This window comes from Cyprinodon tularosa, unplaced genomic scaffold, assembly GCF_016077235.1.
Source record: "Cyprinodon tularosa strain WSP-4 unplaced genomic scaffold, ASM1607723v1 ctg1302, whole genome shotgun sequence".
In the NCBI taxonomy this organism is placed as follows: Eukaryota; Metazoa; Chordata; class Actinopteri; order Cyprinodontiformes; family Cyprinodontidae; genus Cyprinodon; species Cyprinodon tularosa.
In genome coordinates this window covers 69679-82504 of record NW_024038118.1, presented here as the reverse complement: position 1 = coordinate 82504, position 12826 = coordinate 69679, and the positions used below count along the sequence as shown (strand labels likewise).

Here is a 12826-nt window from a genome sequence, read left to right as displayed (position 1 = left end):
CCCTTTTGCCCCATTTTTGGCCGAGAGGTTAAGGCGATGGACTAGAAATCCATTGGGGTCTCCCCGCGTAGGTTCGAGTCCTACCAGCAACGATAGCTCCTTCCTCTAATTGCTGTGTTTGTTTACTCACTGACAACAGCAGTCATTGCAAGCTGCTCATCACATTTAGGAGAAAGAAAGCATGCTGTTATCCTATTCTCTTTCCACTGTCTGGGTAGAAAACATTTCTGTGATCAGTTCCAGTATTGGGCCTAATTTCCTTGCTTTACTTTTTAAAAACCGTTTTTCAAAAGGGAACCGAAGTTGCACTTAACCAACAGACTGGGACAAAAGAGCACTATATTTTATGAGGAATGTGAAAAAGTAACCGATTTCCACAGTCTTTACTGCTAAGTATCTTTGACCTTGCTTTAAGTCTAAGACATTGTGTCTAAGACCTTCCAAACCACTGGTTGACTGAAATAAAAATGACAGTAGAAACTCTAAATGTTTCCTTGCTTCATGGCTAACACAGAAATTATGTGTACTGTTGAAGTGTAATGACAAAGACAATGGGACACCCTGTAGACTTCCCTTTTGGCTAAACTTGGAATGCCACCAAATTCTACACAAATCCTAATGATATTTGAGAGAAATACTGATGTCAATAAGTTATCTTTTAGGTTTATTCTTTATACATCATGTGCATTGTTACTTTATTAGCCAGACTAGAGAGAATGGATGGCCTTCCTTCACATTGTGGATGTCACTGTGTGTACGGATGTCATCTAATCAGGACAGCCTTCGTGTCTTTAAAAATACACAGGATATTGGCACATCTTGTAGCCGGTCTGATAGAGGAGAGCTATCTGTAATCCTTGAACATGGATGGCGTGTCACTTTCTCATACGGACAGCAAAGCATCCACCTGATCCAACACATAGACTCATGAGGTACAAGAAGGAGAAGATGACCTTGTTCAGGGCTCAATCTTTGCAGGTCACTCGCGGACGTGATTTTTTGAGCCCACAGCTGTGCAAGCTCCAAGCTTTTTCTCTGTCCTGTAACGACCTGATCTGGAATAAACTCTGTTACTTTTTTAGTCCTGTGTTTATAGTCCTTTGTTCATGGTTTTACCCAGTTTGAGTTAAGAGTAGTAAGTAACTTGCTCCCAGGAAAAGAACCGGTGGGGAAGTCCCAAGGCGCAACTGCTTTTTAGGGGACATAACTTCCTCATTTAACATCTCCAAAAACTTCCTATCTTACTGGCTTACACAAACATTTACTGCACTACAGAAATGAATTAACAAAACCTTGTGATCCCCTAAAGACTTACTTCCTAACTTATCTTGGAATTTCACAGAGTATTATGTTCTTTTTCAGTGGTTACATTCAAGATATGGATCTTTTGCACTGCTCCTTTCGACATGTTTTGAAGTTTATCCCAGTTTTTGTGACCACATGGGTTGGCATATGGGGTTGCTGTGGCTGAGAGGTTAAGGCGATGGACTAGAAATCCATTGGGGTCTCCCTGCGTAGGTTCAAGCTTTTTCTCTGTCCTGTAACCACCTGATCTGGAATAAACTCTGTTACTTTTTTAGTCCTGTGTTTATAGTCCTTTGTTCATGGTTTTACCCAGTTTGTTTCCTTGCTTTTGTAAATGTTTCCTTGCTTCATGGCTAGCACAGAAATTATGTGTACTGTTGAAGTGTAATGACAAAGACAATGGGACACCCTGTAGACTTCCCTTTTGGCTTAATGCCACCAAATTCTACACAAATCCTAATGATATTTGAGGGAAAAAACGATGTCAATAAGTTCTCCAAATACTTCCTATCATACTGGCTTACACAAACATTTACTGCACTACAGAAATGAATTGACAAAACCTTGTGATTCCTCAAAGACTTCCTAGCTTATCTTGGAATTTCACAGAATAATTTGTTCTTTTTCAGTGGTTACATTGAAGATATGGATCTTTTGCGTTGCTCCTTTTGACGTGTTTTGAAGTTTATCCCAGTTTTTGTGACCACATGGGTTGATATATGGGGTTGTTGTGACCGACAGATTGAGGCGATGGAAAAGAAATCCATTGGGGTCTCTCCGCGTAGGTTCGAGTCCTACCAGCAATGATAGCTCTTTCCTCTAATGCCTGTGTTTGTTTATTCACTGACAACAACAGTCATTGCAAGCTGCTCATCACATTTAGGAGAAAGAAAGCATGTAAACACTCATGCTGTTATGCTAAACATGTGCTCCCTAAATGCAGCCGCTCCATGAGGAATTCAGACCTGGAGGAGTTGCCCCCCCTCCTATGAGCCTGCCGGAGAAAGGCAGCCTACTTTAAGGACCCCTTTGCTGGGTTCAAACGCTCAGTAAGCGGTTAAAATGCCAGAGTTGTTGGAATGCGGAAGTGACGTCACCAACACGTGACTCGCTAAATGTTTGTCAGATTATTATTTTTTTTTATTTTATGTTTAAAAGTTTGGTGTAATTGAATAAGTCAATGAATCTGTGTAAAGGAATTAAGTTGTAAAAATTATTTGTTTTTGTACATCAATTGTTTGTGGAGGTAATATATGGACAAAACTGATTTATGAGAAGAAATCAGAAATAAGAGAGCCTGAGGTGAGGGGCTTAAACTGTTTAATGAGGGCTGTGGGAAGAAGAGCGGCCATTTCTGTTTTCTGTTTCTTTGTTACATTGCTGATAACTGGAGGGAGGCTGAGGCCCAGAGTTTTGCACCCTGTTTTGAGTTTTTGAGCACAATAAATCATCAACACCGGTAACCCGACTGAGCCTGGATTCTTGGAGGCCGAAGAACCCCGTCACAGTGACCAAAATCATCACTGTTACTGTTATTATATAGTAAATTAAATCATTACTGTTAAATTGTATTTATTGTCCAATTGTTTATTTGAATTCTTATTCTGGATTAGTTGGAGACATACACTAGGATATATCAGCCCCACCAAAAATATTTTTCACCAGCTTCAATCTCTTTTCTTGGTTTTGTTTTTGAGGGTGGACAGGTGAAGACAGACCCAGCCAAGATCAAGGCAGTGATGGACTGGCCAACCCCTGAAACCAGAAAACAGCTCCAGCAGTTTCTAGGGTTTGCCAATTTCTACAGGAGGTTCATACGAAATTTCAGCGTCATATCCGCTCCTCTCTCTGCCCTAACCTCCACCAAAAAAACCATTCATCTGGACCCCTGAAGCTTAGAAAACCTTCTCTAACCTAAAGACCCTAATTCTCTAAGGCACCCATCCTTATCCATCCTGATCCCTCAGCTCAATTCATCATGGAGGTAGATGCATCAGATACTGGTGTTGGGGCTGTACTCTCCCAGCAGTCCCCAACATATAGTAAGCTCCATCCATGCGCCTTCTTTTCAAAAAGATTCACTTCTTCTGAGAGAAATTATAATATTGGAGACAGAGAGCTCCTAGCCAACAAACTCTCACTTGAAGAGTGAAGGGACTGGCTCGAAGGCTCAGAACTCCCAGTGGTGGTTTGGACTGACCACAGATTTGCAAAAAAATGAATATTAATTCATGAGGATTTGACTCAAAGTGGCATCTCTTCTAGAGAGAGTGAAATAATAATAATAATCCTTTTTGGCCAAATATAAAGCAAGTATGTTTAAAGAGAGTAAAACCTAAAACTTACTTAATGGATTTAAATGTAGGATTGTAAAAACAAAAGACATGCTAACTTTTAGAATTAGATCTGAATGTTGATAATGCTTTCTACTGGGACTGGGACATAAAAGGCGATTAAGAGTTTTCACCTGAGAACCCAAAAGTGACGGCAGCAGAATGTGCCATAAGATGTTCTGATTCTTAGGTCAGAGGTGACGAGGTCTTCAGAGAGAGAGGCTTTTATTTTGAAATTTGCTATTGGGTGCTTTTTGAAAAGCCCCCTAGAGTCTAATTTTTAAAAAGTGGTTAAGTTTGGGTCATTATGTTGAGCCCTATGCTGCAAAAAATAGTATAATAGTATTATGAACAGGCTTTTATTTTGTACGGTCCCCGGAGAATTATTTTGAAAGTCTATCAGGGTTAGGTGTCAAGGGAAGGGTCATAGCCAGTAGTCATATAGTATCCAATTCCAAATGTTAAATCAGCGTTTTATCCCTCCATTAGATTAATATGTGCTGTACAAAGTGGCAGAGGTAAAATCCCTTTGAAGCTCGGTTACCTTGACGACGGAGCACTATTGTTCCTTTGCTCTCAGGCTTTTTTGCATGGGAAAAACGGCTCGGAACAAACCAAGGCAAACCGTAAATGATATCCAAAACATTTTTTCAGTCTTAGCGCCAGCTATCCCTTGTCTCTGATTGGGGTAACTTTCATGTCTGTAGCTCTTTCACAACCCTAATGGAAAGAGAAACAAAATGGTTTGTCCCACCTGCTCCTCTCAGGCAGCTGAATGGTATTCAAAAAATTCTTTCACTGTGGGCGTCAGCCATCTCTCGGCTTCGATTGTGCCAACTTTCATGTTTCTGCTTAAAATTATTTGGCCACAGTGACAATGTAAAAATGTGTTTTTTCTGAGTCTGAGGATTTTTCTCAGAATCAACTTTTTCCTATGCCCGAACAAGTCAGCTAAACAGCTAAACCATGAATGATATTAAAAAAAAAATCCTTAAATGCGAGTGCTAAAAGTGTCTGCAGATGGTGTATACTGTTGGGATCTGGGGATGTACCACCTTCCTCCAGCAGAGTGCGCCGTGGGTCTCCTGGGGCTGGAGCCCTCCAGCACACCTGAGACGCATCTTCTCATCAGGAGACCTTCCCTTTATAAGCAGCTGCCAGACCTTCCTTCGACGCCGCAGTGTTGACCTTAGTTTGGTTAGCAACCTGAGCCTCTGATACCTGAAAGAATCTTAGTTGTCTCAAGTGAGAGAACTGATTCTAACTCTCCTCTGTTTTTGCTCACAGGAAACCTGTCTCAAGCCTGCAAGCTCTGGGTGAGCTTAACCTGCCTTCCAGCCCTGGTGAGCCAAACCTGAAGATTCCTATTTGGATTTCCCCTGCTGCTCTCTGTGAAGAGCTGGAAACTCTGATCAAGGTCTGCCATTCAAAGTCAGAAGCTAGACGCTGCAGCTGCTTGTGTACTCTGCTGAACCAACAGTCTCTGGACCCAACGGTTCCCTCTCTCAAAGAGAAGTCTGGACCCCGTCAAGGTAGAATCAGAATTATCTAAGGACTCATTAATCATCTGCCTGCCAGCTAATCAAACTATCATCTCTGCAGACTTCAGTGAACCCAACCCGGATCTGTTCCAGATCCAGTTCATGATTTTGTGTGTCAACATCTTTAATAAACTCTGTTAAACTTTTACCCAGCCTCCGTTGTGTTCTGCATGTGGGTTTGATATAAAACCAATCATGACAGTTCCTGTAATACATTTTCTTCATTTGTTCGTTTATGTTTGGTCTCCAGTTTCTTAATCTGTTCTAAGTCTTCTTGTTTTTTCTCACGTTCTTTTTTAAATTTTGAAGAAAAATGGATAATTTTACCCCTCAAGTATGCTTTGGCTGTATCCCACAGAGTAGATGGTGAAATGTTGTCCGTATCATTGATATCTAAAAAGAAATTTAATTCGTCTTTTATATATTGGATTGCCTCCGGGTTATTTAAAAGTGATACGTTCAATCTCCATAACTTGAAAGGTTTCTCCAGGTCGATATTTAAAGACATTATCATAGGTCCATGGTCTGAATTAGTTTGAGGTTCAATGTGACAATCCACCACTCTGTGGGATGCCTGTTTGGAAACACAAAAGAAGTCTATTCTTGAATGGCTTCTATGAACCTTTGAGAAGTGAGTATAGTCTCTGATCTTTGGGTGTTTTGCACGCCAAATATCAACCAGCCCTAATTCCTCTAATAGATTCTTCAATGCTTTTGTTTTTGATAGTTGATATTTTTGTTCTGCTGGAAATTTGTCCATGTAATGGTTCAAGACACAGTTGAAGTCTCCCCCTAGAATAATCGGTCCTTTTGAGTGACCCGCTAAGATTTGGGCTAGTTCTTTAAAAAAACCTGGATATCCTCATTTGGGGCGTAAATATTCATAATTGTAAGAGTGGTTCCTCCAATTGAACCAACCACCATTAGCCAGCGGCCTTCTTTATCTTTAAGTATGTTTTCTGCTACAAAGCTTAGAGAATTGTAAAACAGTATTGCTACTCCTCTTTTTTTTGTAGTTTCCATAAGATGCACTGAATATCTGTCCCACCCAGTCTCTCTTTAATTTAGCATGTTCTATCTCATTTAAATGAGTTTCTTGTAAAAGCCCAATTGTACAATTCAACCTTTTTAATTGTGTTAGAATTTTTTTCCTTTTTATAATGTGATTTACTCCATTAATATTGTAAGTAACAATTTTCAAAGTCGTCATATTTATATGGAAAAAATATGAAAGTTACGTCCCTCCAATATGTTGATCTCTATGCAAATATCTTTAACAGTCAAACTCAGCTCGCCGAAAAACAATGAACACAATGAACAAGAACTCAGATCTTCATCTTCACAGAACTTCCAAGTATTCCATGTGCAGCCCTTTTGGAGAACATAGGCTGCACATTCCTGATGTAAATTGGACAGGGATAATGGTCTCCCTGGGCGGATTACACTATATGTGTAAACAGTAGACGCCATAGTCTCTTATTCTACTGCACAAAATGCCCGAAAAAAAAAGAGAGAAAAGCAAAACACTTACTGCGAATACACCAACCAATAATCTATAAGTATTAATAAAATATTATACCTGCATGTCTTTTTTTAATATATATTTTTAACACGATCCACCTTTGAATAGAATGTCAGCTAGACCAGGGCAGAGTCAGGCAAAACATTACCGTCTCAACCCTGCTTGTGCTGATCCACCGAGTTAAGTTTGGCCCTGATGTCCATGTTATCCAGCCCTGGGTCAGCCCTTCCACGTCTCCCCTGTGTCTGCCAGCTGTTGTGTAGCAGCTCTCTCTCCAGGGCGTCCTGCTCATCCACCTCCACCGGGATCACAAGCTCCTTCAGGGTGGATTGGGCCTCCAACAGAGAGGGGAAGGTCTTGACACCCTTCTCCAAAAACAGTCTAAGTTGAGCCGGGTATGGTGACTGTGCCTTTATATTGCGTTCCTTCAGCTTTTTAATGACTTCACGCACTTGTTTTCTTTTTCTCTGCACTTTGGTGGAGTAATCTTGGTCGAAGAAGATTTTAATTTCCAAGAAACTCTACATTCCGCTGCTTCCACGCAAACTGTAGTACCAGCTGTTTAACAGTGAAGTCCAAAAAACGAACTATTGTGGATCTCGGCGGGGATGTCGGCTTCGGTTTCGGAACTGTAGCTCTATGGGCTCTCTCAATGCAAATATCCATAACTTCAGGTAGCTTCAGCGCAGATTTTAACAGTTCTTTAATAAACGGATTCATCTCCTTTCCTTCTAAGTCTTCCTTTATCCCATACATTCTTATATTGTTCCTGCGCATCCTATTTTCCATATCATCCAGTTTTGCGGTTATTTTGGCGTCTTTTTTGAGTAAGTAAGCTAGCACCCTTTCCTGCTTTAAGCCACGATCTTCTGCGTTACTCACTCTCTCTTCCGCTGTGTTCAGTCTCTCTTCTAGTGCATCAGTTCTCTTTTTTATTTCTGCAATCGATGCTTCCATCCAGGCTTGGGATTCTAAAATGTCTCGTTGCGCCGTTCTAGATTCTTCTCTGAATTTACGGAGCTCTGTTAGCATCAACAAGTCTGTCCCTGTTTCATTTTGAGCTAAGATAGCATCAAGTGTTAGCTGCTTCTGTATCGTCTTCGCATCATCATTTTTCCCCGTCTTCTGTTCTCTTCTTGTAGTCTTTTGTGATGAGGTCATTGTGGTAGTGTGTTCTGGATAAGTAGGTGGAATTAAATTTTAATAGCAGGCAAATTAAGAGTTATTTCGGTCAGAGCATCGTCTGTAAGCGTCTCTGGAGCGGAAGTCCTCCAGCGCCTTCTTTAAGCCTTCTTTAAGTGGTTCCTCCCTCGGCGGAGTATGTGCGGGAACTACATGCTTGCTGGTCAGACACCAAGGCGCTTTCACGTCTGACAACGGATGGCAGGGTCCTGGCAGCTATGCAGGAGGCACCCAAGGTTGGCTTGGGGCAGATGCCAGCGGTGGAACCGGGCATTGCCTCTCTTATTATCCCACCTTATGAGGCTTTGCGGCCCAATGCTCGTTGTCTGCGTCCTCAGTGTCATATTACCGATGACCTTCTCTGCAAGGCCTACGACTCTGGGGCCCGCATGGGCCGGATTGGGAACTCTCTCTCCCATCTTATGCTGGCCCTGTCTTCCTCCTTGGAATCTGTTCCACTGGATCATGCCACGCAAGGCCTGGTTGATGCATCTCTGCAGGCCTTTGCTCTTATGACGAGGGAACTTGGAAGCACACTCTCCACACTGTTTCATGCTCGCCGCCAGGTCTGGTTGGCGCAGTCACCACTTACTGAGCCTTGTAGGAGGACCATCCGGGCCCTGCCTGTGGTCCCGGGGGAGCTTTTTGGTTCTGCGGCGCTGGATGCCTTGGACCGTACAGCTCAGGCCTCTAGAACGAGGCAACAGCTGGCAGGGTTTCACAGACGTGATCGCCAGCCAGTCAGCACCTGGGCAGCTGCGGGTCCTTCACGGAGGTCCTCAGGGCCTTCTCCTTCTTCCACTGAGCCCCAGGGTCTGGTACCAGGTCAGAGATCGGTCCAGAGACCTGCTCCAGATCGGAGAAACAGAGCTTGAGACCAGGCTGGGACAAGGTCCTTTCATCCCTTTCGAGCTGCGCAGTCTGGCCGGCGTCCTCAAGGGCCTTCGAAGGGCCGGGGGGCCCACAGATAATGCCTTAGGGCCGGCGGTTGGTTATTTTTCCTGTCTTCAATTCAGCTGCCGGCCACCTATCCCTGGCCGGGTCAGGATGACTGTGATCCGCGACCCGGTGAAGGTACAGGCACTGAACCAAGAAATCTGCACCTTGCTGGCCAAGGGTGCTATAGTGCCTGTGGACCCCCTGCTGGATCCAGGGGGCTTTTATTACATGTATTTTCTGGTTCCGAAGAAGACCGGGGGCCTGCGTCCAGTCTTGGACCTCAGAGGCCTGAATGTGTACTTGAAGGCCATGCCCTTTCATATGCTGACCACCAAGGAAGTGTTGCAGGCGATTTCCCCGGGCGATTGGTTCACTTCCATAGATCTCAGGGATGCTTATTTTCACGTTCCAATCGCTCCGCCCCATTGGCGGTTTCTTCGTTTTGCTTTTCAGGGGAGACATTTCCAGTTCAGGGTCCTCCCGTTCGGACTTTCACTGTCTTCCAGGGTGTTGCAGCGGCCCTCTCTCCTCTGCAGGCACAGGGATTAAGGATCCTCCCATATCTGGACGACTGGCTCATTTGTGCTGCGACGTGGGACCAGGCGGTTTGAGACACTCGGTTAGTGCTCCATCATGTGGGATGCTTGGGCTTGCAGGTGAACATGGAGAAAAGCAGTCTGACTCCCTCACAGGAGACTGTCTTCCTGGGCATTGCCATGGATTCCATCTCAATGACTGCTTGCCCGTCACCCCAGCGGGTGGACAGTATATTGAGCGTGCTCCCGGAATTCAGGCACGGCATGGCACTACCTCTTGTGCGGTATCTTCGACTCTTGGGCATGCTTACAGCTGCATCTGCCGTAGTGCCCTTGGGGCTGCTGTCATTGCGGCCCCTCCAGATGTGGTTGAACAGCTTGAATCTGGATCCCACACGGAACACTCATCGTCTCTGAAGACTTTGGGTGGGGCCTCAGTGTCTTCAGTCTCTGTCCCAATGGAGGGTGAGGTTGTTTGTGACCACAGGGGTCCCGCTCCATTCCCTCCCGTGTCGTCGGGAAGTTGTGTTTACGGATGCATCCTCCACGGGCTGGGGTGCAACCTGGCGGGGTCAAATGGCACAGGGGACATGGTCCCACCGGCAGAGCAGGGAACACATCAATGTCCTGGAGTTACAGGCTGTACTTCTGGCTCTTCAGAGCTTTCTTCCAGGCTTGCAGGGGAAGCATGTGCTGGTGAGGTCAGACAACACCACAGTGGTTTTTCACATCAACCACCAGGGGGGAACCAGGTCAAGAAAACTGTTGTGTTTGACTCGACGGCTTCTGACCTGGGCAGCTCCATGCCTACATCCCAGGGCTGGAGAACGTGCCAGCAGATTTTCTATCTCGTCAGAAGCTGCTTCCAGGGGAATGGAAGCTTCACCGAGAGGTAGTGGAGTGCATCTGGAAGGTCTTTGGCAGGGCGGACGTGGACCTCTTTGCCTCAAGGGACGCATTTCACTGTCCCCTTTAGTTCTCATTGGACAACAGCAGCCCTCTGGTCTACGATGCTCTGGCACACGACTGGCCCCGGACCCTCCTTTATGCCTTTCCGCCATTCAGCCTACTTTTTCAGACTCTCCTCAGGGTGCGTCAGGAGAGGCACAGGGTTCTGCTGGTGGCCCCCTACTGGCCAGCGAGGACTTGGTTTCCTCTACTGTGCGAGCTCAGCTCCGGCTCGCCAAAGCGTCTCCCCTCCAGGAGAGATCTTCTTTCCCAGATGGGGGGTCAGATTTTGCACCCCGAACCGGACCGGCTCCAGCTCTGGATTTGGCCCTTGCAAGGCCGGGGTCCACTTTCTCAAGATACACTGGGTCCATAGGGCATACAATGGCTAATGCATGGGCGCCGTCCACGCGAGCTGTCTATGCTAACAAGTGGACGGTCTTTGCGACCTGGTGCCGTGATAGAAGGCAGGACCCGGTGCAGTGTTCAGTTTCTGACATTCTGACCTTCCTGCAGGCATTACTGGATCAAGGACGGTCTCCATCTACCTTAAAGGTGTATGTGGCTGCCATTTCCTGTTGGCATGTCGGCTGAATGGTTTTTCTGTGGGCCGAGACAAGGATGTTGTACTGTTTTTAAGGGGTGCTCGGCGTTTGCACCCACCCAACCGCCCTGTGGCACCGGTGTGGGACCTTTCTCTTGTGCTTGAGGCTCTTCGGTCCGTCCCATTTGAGACCCTGGAATCGGCAGACCTCAAATGGCTCTCACTAAAGACGGCATTCCTTTTAGCTATGGTTTCCGCAAAACGTGTGGGGGAATTACAGGCTCTCTCGATAGCCGTTACACTGTGGTTAGACGTAGCATTTATTCCTAAGGTATCACTGCCTGCAGGCAGTACCCAGCCGCTCCATCTTGCCCAGTTTGACACCGGAAGCCCCTCTGAACCACTGTGTCCTGTTCGTGCCCTTGAGACATATATCAATGCCACGGCATCCTTCCGAAAGACAAATAGCCTTTTTGTTTGCTACGCTGGCTCACAGAAAGGTCAGGCACTTTCTAAGCAGCGACTTGCACACTGGGTTGTGGATTTGATCTCCAAGGCTTATGCCTTGCAGGACCGGCCACTGCCGGCAAGAGTGAAGTGCCACACTACAAGGGGCATGTCGACGTCGTTTGCTGCCATGACTAGGGTGCCATTGGATGTTATATGCCGTGCGGCCTCCTGGAAATCACCTAGTACCTTTACTCGGTTCTACAGGGTGAATGTGGCTGTGCCCCATCCGCTTCAAGAAATCCTGGAGCAGCATGCCTCTACATCACATTAGGTGGGTGGTGTAGTCGTTGTTCCTTGAATGTTGCTGATTCCTCATGACCTTGTTGATATGAGTCATCCAGTGCTTGAAGCACCGCCTCTGGCGGTCAGTAGGGATGAAAGAGAACGAAAGTTACTACCGTAACTACAGTTCTATGAATCCCGGATGACCGCCAGAGTGCTTGGTCCCTCGGAATCTCTGCTTTCGCGAGAAGATTGAGGGATTGATTGCCGGGTGCCAAGTGACTATATAGAGTCACGTGGGTCCCCGGCAGGTCACAGGTGACTTTGTTGTCATTAGTACTCGACCTGCGCATGCGCAAGAATGATTATTCAGTGCTTGAAGCACTGCACTGCAGTCCACTGACACACACACAGTCCTCCCTCCCTCCTCTGCTGAGGAGAAGCTTGTTTGGACTTCTGCAGGTGCAGAAGTGATAAAGAATACCGAACATTAAGGAAGTGAAATTACTGGGTAAGTTTAAAATTATGGAATAATTCAGTGGTTTGTGACAAAGTTCAAATTTTAATCTAAAGTTCTTTAAGATACATTAATTTGTTTTGTCTACTATTGTTTGTGGGTAAGTTAACATATAATCTGTCCTTCTCTCAGCTCTTTTAATTCAGACTGTTGGTAACTTTGACTCCCAGTTTTCCTCCACATGAGCTCATGACGGGTCGACCCATTCCTGGACCACAGAACAGACCGGACCACTGACCTCTGGAGAGACTGGGACTGACAGGTAACACTTTAAAATGACCTACAAGACCTTTTTTCCCTTAGAGACGGCTTTACAGACGGACCAAGATGCCTGGAGACCCTGATGGAGGACCATCTCAGCCATCCTTCCATCCTTCAGCACGAGGAGGTGTGGCTCAAAGTCATCAAAAGAAAGTGATCAGAGCTCATCTGAGCTCATCTGGAAGGAACCAGGAAGAGCTTCAACAAAACAAATCAGAATAAAGGGGCAAAATAATCCCCTCTGATTGGTTAATTAACACATCAGTAGTCCACCTGATGTGTTGAAGACCAGCTGTTCTGCAGATAACGTTCAAAATGTCGCCTGTATAAGGCACCAACATCAACAGAAAGATGAAGACACCCACCTGAAGATGTCTGACATCAGCTTTGGCTTTTTGATTTTTTAATTATACAACATGAATGAGAAGGGAAATGCGTTGTAATGTGTTGTATTTTAATGAAAGGT

General features: G+C 45.4%; 1 non-coding gene across 1 annotated transcript; it reads left to right on the top strand.

Moving 5' to 3' along the window:
• The first annotated feature begins 7 nt into the window (after positions 1–7).
• Positions 8–92, top strand: trnas-aga. The gene has a single exon. It is a non-coding gene; the product is annotated as a tRNA-Ser (tRNA).
• Positions 93–12826: the final 12734 nt, after the last annotated feature.